This window comes from Cupressus sempervirens, chromosome 6, assembly GCF_028749045.1.
Source record: "Cupressus sempervirens isolate cs-2001-9-10 chromosome 6, ASM2874904v1, whole genome shotgun sequence".
Lineage (NCBI taxonomy): Eukaryota > Viridiplantae > Streptophyta > Pinopsida > Cupressales > Cupressaceae > Cupressus > Cupressus sempervirens.
This window is the reverse complement of record NC_143123.1, coordinates 324,750,797-324,766,925: the sequence shown is the minus strand read 5'-3', so window position 1 is coordinate 324,766,925 and position 16,129 is coordinate 324,750,797.

Sequence of the window (16,129 nt, the reverse complement as noted above, 5' to 3'; positions counted from 1 at the left end):
TATTGGTTCAAATTTTAGACTTTGTTTGACATAGTGAATGAGTTTCAGGCAGTTCAGCTTGATGTAGAGTTGACTTCTTTGATACCTGATAGCTTTTCCACCATTGAGGACTTCTTGATGAAGTTCGAATCTTTGCATACACCATTATAGGGATGTGGGAAAACCAAGACAGATGATGACTATATCTTTTTGATACTCTCAAAGTTGAGGGAACAGTATCAGATCTTATCTTCTACTTTCTAGTCCATTATGGATGCCTTGGGTGATAGGCATAGGGTGCCTTCATTTGAGATATTTTGTGATTGGTTAACTCATGAATAGTCCAAGATCAATCAGATGGATTCAATTTCACGTTCATAATCGTAGGCATTGCTTTCCAAGGATATACAAGATCAGAAGCCAAAGCAATTATCAAATTCCTCTTCTACTGGTTCATCATCATCTTCTAAGAAGAAGGAGAAAAAGAATATTGAGACTCCTACCTATTCCTATTGTTGAAAAGGATATCATAATGAGGCACATTTTTTTTAGAAGAGATTTGATGGCTATGAGAAAAAAATTGAAGATTTGCAAGCTCTTCTTTAGAAGAGCACTATTTCCTCTCCATTGCCTTCTACCTCATAAGGGTCTTCTTTTTAGTCTTCTTCCACATCGTTTCCATCTACATCAAATCTTAGAAAGGGTCATGCATTATAGGCTTCCATTGCATCTCCTTCATAGATTCCTTGGATATTGGATTTAGGTGCTTCTCACCATATGACATCTTCTCAAGATGTCTCCTCTACTCTTGAGGCTTCTCCTATTCCTGATATTCTCATGGGGAATAACACTACCCTACTAGTTTGCAAGAAAGGTTCAATTCACATCTAGGATGGTATATTTAATGATGTATTGTATGTTCCATCTTTTTCTTCCAACCTTCTCTTGATTTCTCAGATTATACGTAGTGGATTAGGGAAGGCAGTTTAGTTCACTACTAATTTAGTCTTCATTTAGGATCATGTAATAGGAAATCTTATTTCTATAGGGGCAATTGATCCTTCCGCTCATCTCTACACCTTCTTGCACTTTGGTCCACCATCTCCATTATTGGAACATGACTCTTCTCTTTTGCAAGAGCATCATGTGGTGCAATTCGGATACTTGAACCTTTGTATTGTTCCTAAAATCCCTATTTTGACTACCACACCACATCCAGTTGAGGGCTTTTCTCCTCCATAGGATTCTTCTTCCACTCTACCTAATCCTCCAGCTTTATTCATCGAGCCTTGAGCTACACTTGTTGTGGATACTATAATAGAAATTCATGACAGTGTCATCACACCTACCTTGGGGATTCCATTTTAGGATCCTCATACTTATTCCTTTGGGCATTAGCTAGGCCTTCCATTTTCCCCTCTCATTCAGGGGTTCTCTTATTTTTTTCTCCATTGGAGTTTTATTGCCTTGATTCTTTCTCCAAGGGATCCATTATTCTGGGTGGGCTTTAGCATCTTTTCTATATCTCATTGGGGGGCTGGTTGTACTTATGGTTTTGAGAGAGTCTCTTGAAACATTTATGTGGAAGTTGTCCTTGGGGGGTCTTGTTGAGGCCTTCCTTCCTTCCTTCCTTCCTTTCTTCATTTTTTAGCATATTTGTACTTACCTCCATTTGGGAGAGGGTTTTTCCCATGAGGTTTTCCCTCTTTCCCCATTTTTAGAGGTTGCATTTCTTTGCATTCTACATGGGTACCTAACATGGCCTTGTTGTTGAGACCTATTCTACATTTCATCTTAGTTTTTGTGAGCTTAAGGTATTCCCCTAAGTTGCACTTAATGAGGGGTGTTAGAGTAAATAATTATTAATTAATTATTTATTCTATTACTTAAGTTTAGTTAGGTTAATGCATTTAGTTAATAGTTGTACTGATGATTTGTTGACAACACAGGAGTTTGTTCCCTTCTAGCATGTTCCACAATTTTGTAGAAGTGTGCTTAGTTTTCAACCTTATCTTCTACCACCTTCCAAATTGTTCTACAAGCTTCCTTGAGGCCTTTATATTCAATCTCTCTCACATTGTAAATTCATTCATTCACATAGAAAGTTCATTTTCCTATTGTGAAATATTTTCTCTTTCATCATTTGCTTCAAGTTCTTGCTCGTTCGATTTCTCTTCAGCAAGCTATTTGCATGCAGGCGATCTTGGCGAGCTATAGAGTTGGATTTTATCAACTCCTATAGTACATACATCTACATAGAAATATTTTGAGTATGAAACTCCCCCAAGAAAGAACACTTTAAGAGAAATAAGAACATGACAAATAGAGAGAATTAATGGGATCTACTAACTTTGGGGTCAGTATAATCATATGATAATATGTAATATCATATCAAGTATAAAATTTCATCATCTGTTAAAGGAAGTAGAACTATAACACGATGGAGGAAAAATATGCAAGAGGGATGCAAAAGATTTTTTTGGGTCGGTAACATAGAAAACTAAAATAATTGGTGCTACTATGTTTAAGTATCCAAAAAGACTAAAAAAGGGAACATTTATAAACATTAAGAAATATGCAACATATAAAAGAAGAGAGATATAAATAGAAGAGCATGTATAATGTGTTTGATACTTTATCATCTTGTGCCAACAAAGTAATAAGGATATTCTAAACCAATCTAGACAAAAGTTATAAAATGGAACACATGGGGGAAAATAAAACACATACACACAAAGAATACCATGCTACAAAATTCCACTTTGAGCATGCCACCTACCATAAAAATCATGGATCTAAACCTATGAATGAATTTTGATTGTGTATCTATGATCATTATAGAAAACCTGGAAAATGATTTGTTTCTTAAACCTTCAAGGATAGGTAGACTTGGTGGTAAAGTGTATACAAACTTTATAGAAAGATGGACATACTCTTCAAACAAACTAGAAAATTTTACCCAACTTATTTGGAAAGGTCTCAATGAGTAGTTTTTGGGTATAGAACTACAATTCAAATATCCTACTCCTATACATAGTAAAACTTGGTTTGATGAGGACTTATCTTTATCAAACCATAGATTTAGGAATAAATATCTTAATTTAGAGATAAAGCATAAAACAAAGCAAAAAAAATGTAAATATTTACATTGCTTGAAGAAACACTTATCAATATGGATTTTACAGTGCTCATCTATTGTCAATGTTGAATTTACAATGAAGAATGTATAAAATTTCCATGATTGCAATAGATCTACAAAATATAAATTATGGGTCCATGGATATAAATGTGAATCAATGAAGAAGATGGTGACTCAATCAATTTGGAACTCTCCCCCTTGATGAACAACAAAATGCTAGATCTTGAAGAGGAAATTCTCAAATGATTCTTGAATCTTGAAAGCATTGATTTCTTGATAAAAATATCCTTTCTTGGGAGCTTGAAAATTCCTTGAAATACTTGGATGTCAATTGGATCTCTAGTGATGTCTCAGGATATGAAAAAGAGGTTCCTAGGCTTCCTTTTGTACTAGTTTTCAAGTGTGAAAATAAAGCAAGGCACCTAGGTCATATGGTTTCCAAATTGCAACCCTAAGACTAAATTGGCCCTTTTAGGGAATAGGTCAAGATAGGTATCCCTATTATAGTATAGGTCACTTGGGTAAAGCTTTTATAGGGTTATCCTAAATGTAGCTAACCCTAAATTATCAAAAATTAATAAGTTGGAAATGCAAGAAGTGAAACAAAATAGAAGTAAGAGATGATTGTACAAAAATATATCCATGACTCATAAGGTCACTGTAGGGTAGGAGATAAAAGGTCTTAAGTAATGGGTGCTTCCATTTTAAGTTGATATATTTATCCTCCAATTTAGTGAGAGTATGAGTTTCCTCAAATGCATGGCAAAGTAGATTGAAAGTGAAATTTTATTTCATCATGACTAAGGAGATGAAGAAGCCATCAAGCTTCCAATAGACTTGAGTTTTCATCATAGATAAAATCAAAACAAGAGAGATTCCATTGACAAGAGAAAATATTAGTCAAATTTCCCAATAAGGTTTGTGCTCCTTAATGTAAATTACACAAAAAAAGTGCATTACAAAAAAAACATGGAATTAAATGGTCTAGAAAGTGTGTGTGACATTCTAGTCAATACATCAAAAATAGCCATCCTCGAGGGAAGCCCATATCTTAAAAGAAGAATAAAAAGTTACCTAGGCATAAGGATGTGTGTTTCCTTAAGGGAGAATTAACAAGATCAGGCTTCATTGACTAGAAATATTGCAAAGATGGATCGAACAATGATCAAGTCTCCCTAGATGTTAGTAATAAAAAGAGGGATCAAAAGAAAGGATTGAGACTCCTAAATGGTTAGTAATCAAAGGAGGGATTAAAAAAAACAAGTTCCCTAAAATTTTGATAGCTTGATAGAGGAATCCAAACCATCAAAGTGCATAAGTAAATAAGTGAGTAAAGTGTATGCCCCCATGTCAAATAAATTCTAAATTCGTTAATAGGAGTAATATCTTTAATAGAAGTGTAAATACATCGACTTACAAAAATTTCTACTATGAAATTCCCCCAAAAGAGAACACTTTTAAGATAAATAATCACATGACAAAAAGAGAGCATGAATAAGATCCACTAACTTTAGGGCTAGTATGATCATATGATAATATATAATATGTAAGAGATATGAAAAACTGAAGGAAAAATATGTAAGAGATGTGCATAAGAGTCTTTTTGGGTCAATAACATAGGGAACTAAAATAATTGGTACTACTATATTATAAGAATTTTAAGAAACTACAAAAAGGCACATGCACAAATAAGGATAAATATAAGCCAAGATTTAAAAATAAATAAAAAACAAGTATGGATGCACATGATAATAAACAAAAAAGATTCATAAAAAGATCACAAAAAAAGACTAAACAACATCCAAAACTTATGTATCTCCAAATGTCACTACTAACCAAAAATAACAAACTACGAAAGTTACAAAGTGCATTCGAATGTGAAATATGTCAAATTCAAAAGGTCAAACACTAGGGTTCAAGAACTCCAAAAATGGTATCCAAATCACCTCTCAAAACCTTTTGGTCAAGTCAAAAATTTCTTGCTGGTCCCCTGAGTAGGTTTTCTCATAGACCCAGGTGATATTTGCAAATAATAATGGGCAATACTTTACCAGTATCGTAAAACATTTCTACAATGATTGTGGGATACTTTTAGGGTCTAGGTGATAAAATTTCTAAGGTTGTAGGATACTTTTCTAGTATTGTACAATGTTTCTCCAATGGGCATACAATACTTCCAAGTATCATACAATATTTTCCCTTAATGTGTGCAATACTTTCTAGTATTGCATGATATTTCTTCTTTGGGTGTGTGATACTTTCCAAGTATCACTCAATGGTAGAACACTATTTCCTAGGAAGTTTAATAAATATTCTAGGAACATCTAGAAGGATAAAATAGAGACTTAGAACCTCCACACCAAGTAGTACTTGATCCACAAGTTGAGGCTTAGACACTCAAACACATGAGCAACAATGCAAAGTTATAGCATACCATCTAAACCATAGCAACATAAGAAAATGTACTAAAAGCAACATCACAATGTATAAAAAAACTATACTCTTGTGTAGTTCCTCCCAACTATAATAGCATAATGAGGCCTTGAAGGCCCTAGTCATCCCCCACACAAAACATCCAAAACTACCAACTAGATAGTCAAAGTTGTCTTATGAGGGCATCACTACTGAACATAGTAACATCATAAGAACAAGAACATCTAATCATGCTACAACAATAAAGTAGAACATATTCCAACTAAGTAATCTCATTATCTAACCATAGGCTAAACATCATAATATAGGAATACGTCAACTAAAATAATATCATCTAAACATGATATCCAAGCATTCTAATTAAAGCATAATCACAAGGAAACATACTCTAGAAACTTGAATATATTAAGTGAACATCAAGCACTAGTTGCACAAGAACAAAAAACCATCTCTATACACTGGTTCCCAATAGTGATATAGGTAGCTATTCCTCCCAACCATGTGAACCCCATAGGTCCAATTTCATAGTGTTGATGGAGATAATGATCCAACCAAAAACACACATAAAAGAAAAATTCCATGGCTAACACTCACATCAAACAAGAAAGAGGACTACAACCAAGATCATGAGACAATTCAAGTGGATCAAGTCCTAGTTAGATACTATATGGGCCACTATGTAGGGGTTCACTAGAGGGTAAGTAGCTTGGCATCTGGTAGCCCAAGCTAGTGTTGGGAGCTCACACTCAGCTAGGGAGGAGCATAATCCTATATCTTCAGAGTTAACTGGGTGCTCACATAACATTTTATTATCTTAAATTTATTACCCGATTAATTTATTTAGTTATCATTTGTTTAGAACTTCTTCACACCAACCCTCTAGGAAATAGTCACCAAGGTTGTGAGAGAAGCCCCTTCATGCTACTCTACATACCCATGTTGATTGCAAAAATGAGTGCTTGTAGGCATGCATATTCCCAACCCAACCCCAATGAATATAACTTAACTGAAATACAATTGGAAGATTAGGCCTTGCAAGTCACCCAAAAAATGCATATATATGTGCTTGTGTGTGGCACACCACTATCACAAAGATCATAAAATAAGCACTGGATGAGAACACAAGAAAAATAACACTCAACCAAATATAAGCTCAAGAGAATGGATGTGACACACATGCCAATGCAACATAAAAGTGTAAAAGTGGTCTGACTAACATCCTATAGATAATCCATGTCCACGACCAATATCATGCCAAGAAAAAGCAATAAAATTGGGTGGCATGCAAATCAAGGTAAAAAACCTCAAAACTCAAAAAATTTAAAATTAAAACCCATTTTGTCTTAGGAAACAAAGCCACAAAAATATGATAAAATTTAGGTTTGGACACTATATGCAAAAATGGCCAGCATAATGATGTGAAACCTAAAACCTCATCCCAAAACCTCAAAAAACATTCATACCTTACCAATTGGATAGAATTAGAAATCAAAAATGGAGGGGATCACTACTTCTTAGCCTCCTAACATACAACTACTAGAAACAAAAGTAGAAATGGAGCTAAAACATAAAAATAGGAGAGCCCAACTTGACAGGGCCAAAAGATCTAAAATAGGAATCGGCCAAATAAAATAAAATATCCTATGGAAGTTGTTGAAAGTCACAATAGTACAATGTCTCCCTGACCTAGATCCAATGAGACCAATCTCACAAAAATCTCATGCCCCTAGCTCCTACAATGAACAAAAATAAAATCCTTCAGAAGAGGATTTGGAAAAAAGCTCTCACATTTTTAATTTTCAAAAGTGAAAAGTGAGGAATAAAATTCCTCTTTGGATACTTATTTTGAGTGAATAATCAATTAGGGTAAATAACCAAGTAAGCTAGTTAAACCCTGATTCTACCCAAATGAAAACATGTTATTCCAAGTAATTAGAATTTATCTATGACAAAGGTGTTAGGAATTAGAATTAATTAAAATAAAGACCCAAAACCCTTAAACTAAATCATAGAATTTCTTAAACTTTCACGACAATGTGAACCTCTAAATTCACATACACATTCATAGGTGTAATCACATAATGCAAATGAGTCTAGATTTAATAAATCACTAGAAGGTTTAATTTAAATAATTAAATAGGATGTGTTGACTATATAGGGATGACATTGGTTAAATATGAATATTTGAATCACTAACTCTATGTGCCACCACTAGGGATATAAAATTGTACACTAATAGACATGATCAAGTGCAATTGCATATAATAACATAGCTGAAGAAATAAATGCATTAAATAACCTAATTTAGCCATTTATTTAATTATACTAAAATAATCTATTTGCATCACTCACTTTCATCTAAAGCATCACAAAGTAAGAATGAAGTAAATAATCATAGCATTAAATCCAACATATAAATGTAATCAGAGGATCTATCCAAATACTGGATAACCAGGTATCATCATAAAACATATTGTCATGCAAATATTAATAATTGAGAAGCATAGTATTCTAAGATCTATGATACTCAAAATCAAAGTATAACATTTGACCATCAAGTCATCTCTAAAATAAAAATAACATGCGTACAAGTATCTCTTGGAAGTAAATATCACAAGGTACAAACTACAACATGAGAGTCACTACATCCTCGCCCACTAGGCATACGTGTGCTGCTCAAAGCTTGCAAAAAGATAGGGATACAAATCTCTCAATCTTGTAGCATCTTTCAAGTAGTAGAAGTCTCGTCATTTAGGTCCCACTGGAACCAAACCTGTTCTATGTCTCAACCTCTCAAAGTCAATATTTGATGTGGAAGGATATGGATGGGATCCAAAGAAAGTTACCCAACCTCCACCTATAAAGTATCTCAATCAAGAACATGGATCACATTAGGGATATACTATCTCAAAACATAAACATGGAAAACATCATGGATGAGCGATACATTGGGTGGAAACACTAGTCAATAAGAAATAGGACAAATCCTTTCAAGGATCTCAAATGGTCCAATAAAATGTGGCACCAACTTAGAGGCTTTCTTATAACAAATGAGGCTCTTCCTCAAATGCACTCTTGAAAACACCCTATAACTAATAGACAAGTGATGATCTAACCTAAGGGCATGTGCATACTTCTTTTGCCTATCCTTAGAAGTAACCAAATGCTCTCTAATACAAACACCTTGCTGCTCCATATCCTAAAGCATCTCTAGACCCAAAAGTACTTGATCTTTAAAATGATCCCAACTCAAAGGGGTATGACTCAGTCTACTATACAAGGTCTGAAAAGGTGACATGCCAAGAGAACTATGATACCCATTATTATAAGAGAACTCAAAAAGGTATAAATAATCCTCCTACTTCACCTTCCTATCCATCATATACATGCAAGCATGTCTTATAGAACCTAGTTCACTCTCTCTGTTAGACCATCAGTCTCTCATTGATAAGCTAAACTAAAATTGAGTTGTGTACCTAAAGCATGCTGGAGAGATGTCCATAGTGCTAAATTAAACATTGGATCTCTATCCAAAGTAATCTAATGAGGAATCCCACAAAATTGAGTAATGTCTTCAAAGAAAACATGTGCTATAGAACAATCCATGTAGGATGTCCTCATAGGTGAGAAATGTGCTAGCTTGGACAACTTGTCACTATCACCATGATATAGTCATGTCATTCTAATGAAATTAATAGATATGGTATCACATTTCTACTCAAGAATGGAATATAGATGCAAAAGACCTATTGGATGCTAATTCTCTTCCTTTACTCTCTAGCAATCAAGACATCAAGCAACAAAATCAACAACATCATGCCTTATCCCTACCCAAAAGTACAATTTTTTAAGATTGACATGCATCTTCTTGACAATGGGATGTGTAGAATATAGTGCATGATATGCTTCTGACAAACCCAAGGTACAAAGCTCACCAGATACTAGTACATATATATGCCTCAAGTATCACAATAGTCCATCAGACTCAAGAAAATAACCTAAAAAACTCTGCCTAAGGGTATGTCCAGACCCGATCTCCACCCTCACCTCCTAATACCAAGTGTCACCAAGAAAAGCCTCCAAGATATGATGTCACAAATCCACTCCCAATGACAACACTTATATCTCATGTCACCTCCCACTCAAGGCATTCATGATGATATTTTCTTTCTCTTTGATGTAATCAAAGTCAAAGTTATATTCACACAAGAACTCCATCCGAACCTCACCAATAAGGGATTCCTTGAGACCTCGAACAAAGTATTGAGTAAGGAGTATCTCATCATGATTCTAGTATGAGTACTACCTAAGTGCAAAGAATTTGATCTCGTACTAGTCTACTAACATGTTCCTTTGTTTAAACTCATGAAACTCATCAACCCAAGCCTCCCTTAACTGATGGGATAAAAATCTCTCTTTGAATCTCTCCTCAAGGATCTCCCAGGTGAGATATATGATGCTAATGTGGAGCTTCTACCCATTAATGTTGCACCAAATGGATGCATGGTCCCTCAACTTCATGACACCACAATGGGCCCTTACATTGGTTGCATATGGATACATGGAAAAATAATGTTTCATATCCAATAACTAAGTTTTTGCCTTGAGGCCACCTCCCTCTCCATCATAGAATGGTGGTTAGGAATGCTAAAGAGATTTCATAATATCCAAATGGATGTAATACTCACAATTCTGGTCCTTACTAGCCGGATGGTGCCTTGTACCACCAGGTGGTGTACAAGAATGTTCATGCTCCTCCTCTCTATGCTCAAGCATGTGGGAATCTCCATGATGAGATCCCTCTTCCTAACCATGGTCGCACTGGTTTTCCAATACATGAGGTCCCAACCTATAAGCCCCCTTCCCTAGTACCCTATTGAAAGACTTAATAACATGAGTATGATTAGAGCTAGGAAGAGTAAGGAGATGAGATGTCACATTTCTATCTCATCTGTATTGAATGTGAATTATAGATTATTACAATACATCTTATGATAGAATGATGGTAAGAAGGTTTGGGATCTAGCTATGTCATGATTGACATTTTCCTTATCAATAATGAACCTAAGATCTTATTGCGACTAATAAGTGTGTGTGTGTGTGTGTGTGTGTGTGTGTGTGTGTGTGTGTGTCTTTATAAGTTATTGTGGTGCCAAGTACCCTATTCATAATTACATTAGGTTGGTAAGATGAGGCCCTATGGAATAAAGGCTTGATATGTCATAACTTAGAAACTATATTGATGGGTTCATGATATTTTATGGCCTATTAGGATAATTGAATTAGATGGTTATTATGGAAATATGGATCAACACCCACCATTATGGTATTACAAATAGTCATAGATAAATTTTTTTATCAAAATTGGATAAGGGTTTAAATGGTAGAATTCGATAAGATGTAATGGATTTAGTCTATGATTGGTTTTGAAACTATGTAACACAACTATGTAAAGATCCTAATTACTTGGCACAATTGATACACCCTATAATGTATTATCTCATAATGATAATGGGATATTGTTAGTAATTAAAATATATTAAATTGAACCAAAGGTTACTAGTTCTAATATTTACATTAGGAGATTTTGACCTAAGATATGTATTCATAACTAATTTTCATGCTAGGTGATTTAATAGTGTAGACTCAACATTTCATCATTATGACAAGAAATGGATTATGATGTGATTCATAATGTTAGTTTGATCATTTGATTTAGATATTAATATGGATATGTAGATTCTAATATTTAATTTTTTAAATTCTTATACAAAGATGATTAGAAAATAAAAGTTGATTATGACAATTGAGTATGTTAATGTAAATTGTTCAATAAAAAATCTGTCATGCAGGTATATACATGCATTTTATATAATTTTTCATTAGGCTATTGATGTTTGAGTTTAGTGTGCAAGAAATTGAGCCATGGAATTTTATTAGGGAAACAAGGTCCAAACTTATGTGGACACAGTTTAACCAAGGCAAATCTTTGGAAGATTCAAAAGTCTCATTGTGAGGTGTTTATTTCATAAATGTAAGATTGCTTGTGTGTGGTAAATTTAATCTCATAATTACATTAGGGACATTTCATGGTAATTTGTAATGTGTTTTAAATGTGTCAATTGACACTCGTAATTTATTTTGTGTTAATGACATGTCACCTAAGGTTTTGGTCATGGTTACACTTAAACGTAAACTAATTGCCTTTCAAAAGGATTAAGTAAATCCACTTGGAGAAGGTTTAGGATGGGTCACCATCAAGAGAAAATCGAATTAAAACTTGACAAGGATTTTAGAGGGTCAATATGTGGTCCCAAAGCATCATTTTTGTTAAACTAAGCCACCCATAGATTAGCATAACATGTTGGGGGCCTAAATTTGATCATTTTAGCACTTAGCTAGCCTAGGGAGCCCTTTAACCAATGCATTCTTCCACCAATTCGAAAAATGAGTGATCCCATGAGTTCATCCTCACCTTTCCACTCAGTCAAAAGTAACAAATTTGGTAGGGAAAAAGTTGTAAGAGATAGTGGTTGGATGTCTTTACTAAAATGAGTTAATAGAAGGGCCTTTTTAGTGAACTTGGACAAACTAGTGGAGTGTTCAACCACTCTTTAAGTTTAGAGACAATTAGGGTTTGTAAGGAGGAATGAATAAGGAGAAGAAAGCTCCATAACAACTATAATCTTTTCCTTTAGCTCAGATTGAGGTTGGTTCTCATGCCATAACTCTCATTGTACTTTCTCAATGATGTCGTTCTTGTGCATATTATGTTAAAATTCATGTCATGTGTTTTTGTTGAGACTATTGGTATGTACCATTGTTGTGATGGATTTCTCTTTCATATTTTTCCTTGTTTTTGTGTGTATGAATGTTAATGAGTGTGAAGGCTTCACTCACCCTTTGTAGGGAAGAGATGCCTTGGGTGAAGGAGTTAGTTGGGCTCAACATTGAAGTTGAGAGATTTTCCTCTTGAAGAGGGTTTTGTTATTCATGGAGTATGGGTTCCATTGAAGCCATATGCCTTGTTTGTTATTATGGAAGGCCTAAGTGTATTGATGTGATGAGGAGGATGTATTTTGATAGCCTTGAAGAGAAATTTGTATTATGGAAGGTATAAGTGTATTGATGTGATGAAGAGGATGTATTTTAATAGCCTTGAAGAGGCATTATGTAATTGAAAATGTATGTGTATATGGATATGACATTCTCCTCTTTGGGGAGCCCAAATTCACCCATTTTTTAATGATTCCAATGGTGAATCATTGTGTTAAGCCTTGAAAGCAAGTTTATATGTGTTATAAAAATATTTTGTATACATTGTTGGTGCTTGTATACCTTGTTTACCTAGCTTGGTGGGTGGCTTCTTAGAGCCTAGGATGGGAGATGAGCCTCCATGGTTCTTCTTATTTTTTTTGTTTTTCCTTATAAATTTTGGGCATGAAACAACTGAGCTATGCTCTCCTATAGAAAAGAAAATAATGTCGTAATGCCACGCTGGTCATTGTTACCCTATTCTTATCCACCAACCTAATGTTCCTCCTCTTGGTATTCTTCTTCATGGTTATTCTATCAATTACTACCCCAATCACTAGGTCTATGTGCAGGAGGCATCACTATAGAGGCAATGAGGTAGGGTTAGAATCTTCCATCACAATCATAAGAATCACAAGCATGAACCAAATCAAGATATCAAAATAGAAAACATAGATAACAATATATGCACTCAAAAGAATAACATAGTGGAAGCATAACACAAAGATCCCAATGTTGCAACATGGGCTCAACATACAAGGATAAAAAAAGATCACAATAGAAGAATAAATTAACATCCAACATCAATGGATTTCCAAACACAACTAATTACCAAAACCAATAAACTATGGAAGTCACAAAATGCATTACAATCTAAAACATTTTGAATTTGAAAGGTCAAACATTAGGGTTTGAGAACTCTACAAAGGGTATCCCAATCAACTCTCAAAACCTTTTAGTCAAGTTGAAAAGTACCTGCTAGTCACCCAAGTAGGCTTTCTCATAGACCTAAGCAAAATTTTGAAACAACCATGATTGATACTTTGCCATTAACATATGCCATTTCTACAATAGTTGTGCAACACTTTCAAGGTTTGGGCAATAAATTTTCTAAGGTCATATGATACTTTTCTATTATTGTACGACATTTCTCCAATGGGCATCTGATAATTTCTAGTATCACATGATATTTTCCCTTAAGGCATGAGATATTTTCCAGTATCATATGATATTTCTTCTTTAGGCATGTGATACTTTATAAGTATCACTCAATGTTAGAACATTATCACTCAGGAAGTACAAGTAATGTTCCAAGAACATTCAGAGGTATAAAATAGAGAGTTAAAACCTCCACACTAGGGAGTACCAAATCCACAAGTCAAGTCATGGACACTCAAATACATGAGAACTAATACAAAATTATAGCTTACCATCTAAACCATAGCAACATAAGAAAATGTATTAAAAACAACCTCACAATTTACAAAAAAACTACACTCTTGCATGGTTCCTTCCAAGCATAATAGCATCATGAGGCCTTGAAGGCCCTAGCCATCACCTGCACATAACATCCCAAACTACAAACTAGATAGTCAGAGCTATCTTATGAGGGTGTCACTACTAAACATAATAACACTATGAAAAAAAGAGCATCTAATCTTGGGTACTTTATTTGGACTTTTTTAGTGGTTTCAAGTCCCTGTAAAACCTGATTTTGGTTCTACTTTGCAGTAGGTTTATGGGCTCTTTCCTATTGGATGGCTTGTTTTTTCCTTTTTTGACGATGTGAAAGGGTTTTGGGGTCCCTTCAAAACCTATTTTTACCGTAATCTAAAACAATAAAGGAGAAGATATTACAAATAAGTAAATCTCATCATCTAACCATATGCTAAACATCATAATATAGGAATGCATCAAATAAACTAACATCATCTAAACATGATATTCAAGAATTCCAATTAAAACAAAACCACAAGGAAACATACTCAAAAAACTCAAATATACAAAGTGAACATCAAGCATCAGTCACACTAGAATAACAGGCTATCTTTTTACATTGGTCCCTAGTAGTAGTATAAGTAGCTATGCCTCCCAACCACATAAAAATATTAGGTCCACTCCCACCATGCTGATTGAGACAATGATCCAACCACAGACACACATTAAAAAAATTCCATGGCTAACACTCACACTAGATAGTAAAGAGGACTGCAACAAATATCATAAGATAATGTAAGTGGATTAGTTTCTAGTTAGAAACTCTATGGGGCACTATGTAGGGGCTCACTAGAGGGTAAGTAGCTTGGCATTAGGTAGGCCAAGCTAGTGTTGGTAGCTCACACTTCCCTAGGGAGGAGCACAATCCTATGTCTTCAGACTTAACCAAGTGCTCACATAAAATTTTATTATCTTAAAATTATTACCCAATTAATTTATTGAGTTATCACTTGTTTAGAACTTCTTCAGGCCAACCCTCTAGGAAATAGTCACCAAGATTGTGAAAGAAGCCCCTCCATGCTACCCTACATACCCAAGCTCATCACAATGATGAGTGCCTATAGGCATGCATAGTCCCAACCCAACCCAAATGAACATAACTCAACCAAAATACAAATAAGAAGATTGGGACTCACAAGTTACTTGGAAAATTCATGTGCATGTTCTCATGTGTGATGCACCACCATCATGAAGATCATAAAAGAAGGGTTGGATAAGAACATGAGAAAAATAACACTCAACCAAATACAAGATTGGGAGAGTGAATGTGGCACACATTTCAATGAAACATAAAGTGCAACAATGGTCTAACTAACATCCTATAGATAATTTAGGTCCATGACCAATATCATGCCAAGAAAACATGTGAAAACTGGGTGACACACAAATTGAGGCAAAGACTTCAAAACTCAAACACTTTGAAATTAAAACCTATTTAGTCTTAGGGCACAAAAGACATGAAAATATAATAAAATTTAGGTTTGGACATAGTATGAAAAAGTGGCCAACATAACTATGCAAAACCCCAAACCCTCATCCTAAATTTTTTTGATAACATTCATACTTGACAAACTAGCAAGAACTAGCAATAAAAAATGGACGGTAACACTAATTCTTAGCCTCCTCAAATACAACTTCTAGAAATGGATGTAAAAATAGATTTTAAAGATAAAAATGGGAGAGCCCTACCTAGAGACCAAAAGGGATAAAATAGGAATCAACCAAATAAAATAAATATCCCGTGGAAGCTTTTGAAAGTCACAACAATCCAAGGTTTGCCCGAGCTGGATCCAACGATACTAATCTTGTGAAGATCCCATACCTATAGCTCTTCAAACAAGCAGAAACACAATCCTCCAAAAGAGGATTTTGAAAAAATCTCTCAATTTTCTAATTTCCAAAAATGAGAAGTGAGGAATAAAATTCCTCTTTGAAAACTTATTCACTTTTTGAGTGCATAATTAATTAGGGTAAATAGTGAGGTAACCTAATTAAACCCTCTATCTGCTAAAACAAAAATAGGCTATTCTAAGTAATTGAAATTTA